Raw genomic sequence first — 1,965 nt, 5'->3', positions numbered from 1 at the left:
GGGAATTGATTTCCTCAGGGGACCTCCCTGTCTCAGCAATGTGATGTCCCAAAAGCAGCCCCACAGGTTCACGGGGGTCTGGAAACCAGGATCCAGGCAGGCAGCAGTCCCCCATTTCCAGGGGCAGACCCCTTGCTCCCAACCCATTTTTTTCCTAATAGTTGAGCAAATTTTCTTGTAATTTAACTTTCCCAATTAGTTTTCTTCTAAAATCTGGAAATAATGCAGGGGTTTTTTTTAATTGATAGAGAGAGGGGGAAAAAACCACTTACATCACTCTTTAACAGAAAGCTTCAGTCTTCTATGGTCCAGAGCAAGAGGAGGCACAAATGGACTGATTCATTTCATTCTTCCTGATGTTTATTTTAAATTAATCCTGTTGGGACAGATGTCAGGCCAGAATTCTTGCTGGAGTCACTTATCTTCTTTGATCAAATTAACAATGGCTCATGTTTTATAATAACTCATTTTTCTAATAATTAATTTTTCATGAGTGATGAGATTCACTTACTCTGTGCTCTTTGCCTTCCCCTAGATCCTGCATTTCCTCCCTCATTTTTCTTCCTTTCATTTTCCAAACCACCTTGATGCTGATACATATCAGGATTGAAAACACTGGAAATAACTTTCCAAATATGCTGCATTTAGAGAAAATTTCAGATTAATTCTACATGTTTGTTCATTAAAAGCACCAGTAGGATCCTGCTGTGCACACACAGGGAGTTTAACATGGAAAAACAAATTGAGTGTGTACATAAGTGTGTGTCAGTAATAATAAAATAGGAATGATGCTGCTGTGATTCATTGACCCAGGATTTCCGACTGGAATTTACAGTGGGCTTGATGATAAACCCTCAGACTTTCCTTGGGAAGTGCCCCTGGAATACTCAGGGAAATGCTTTTAGGGATTACACCGCAATTTAAATAACATGCTGCCTACGATGGCCTGAAGGCACAAAACCTCCCGTTCCTATAAAATCCAGGTTACAAATGGAAAACCTTATCAAGAAGAATAAGAAAAAGACCAGAATGTTGAGACGTTTTCTGCAGTACCACAACTGAAGATTGCACCTGATGATCTTGGAGGTCTTTTCCAAATTCTGGGATTCTGCAAGTCAGCCAGCCTGGACTCCACATAGATGGCACCATTCCTCCGATGTCTGACTGTCCCCTCCAGGATAAATTTGTCCATGTTTCCGTTCAGCTTATCCCCACAACTTCCCAGCAGCCATCCACCGTCAGTCTTCAATATCCCAGTCAAATACTTTCCCTGGGGCAAAGCACGTCCTTCGCAGGCCATTATCACTCCTAGCACGTGGAAGGATGTTACAGACCTAAACAGGGTTCACTCAAATGGGTCCTTATCGGCCCCATTGCCTTGGGGACAATGATTGCTGGTGTCAGGGTTGAGATGCTGCAGGTTTTGGAGGTGTTGGAGCAGATTCAGTCCTCGTCCTGCTGCCTGTGAAACCACAGAAGCATTAATTGCCGACAAATTCCAGCAGGAACTTCACACACACAGAGTCACGACTTCATTACAGCCCCGCAGGAGCCGCCTGGGAGCCTCGGGAAACTCTGTGTAAAGAGCAGCAGATAGACCTGGAATGAGTTAAGAGACTCGGAGACTCTCCTGCGACACAGGTTTGGGAGCTGTGTTGGATTTAATGTGTGTTTGTACTGAGCGCTGGTGGTAAAACCCTGCTGGCTGCGACTCCGAGGATGTGTGTGTGTGCATCCCGCAGCCCTGGGCTCAGAGGGATCAGAGGGATCACGGATGGGTCAGCGGGAGGATAAAGGGTGCAACAGGGGAGTTGTGGTTGTTACTGGCTTAAAATTGGACACGCTCAGCCTGGCGATGGGCTTTGTATGTCAACCTGAATTTTGGGGGAGAAGATCTGGGAGTGGGAGAATAACTGGGCGAGCTCTGCCCGCGCCGCTGTCCCCGTGGCGCTGGCGCCTGCTGCA

This window comes from Geospiza fortis, unplaced genomic scaffold (genome assembly GCF_000277835.1).
Source record: "Geospiza fortis unplaced genomic scaffold, GeoFor_1.0 scaffold450, whole genome shotgun sequence".
Taxonomy (NCBI): domain Eukaryota; kingdom Metazoa; phylum Chordata; class Aves; order Passeriformes; family Thraupidae; genus Geospiza; species Geospiza fortis.
The sequence above is the reverse complement of the archived record's forward strand: the minus strand, read 5'-3'. Positions refer to the sequence as shown.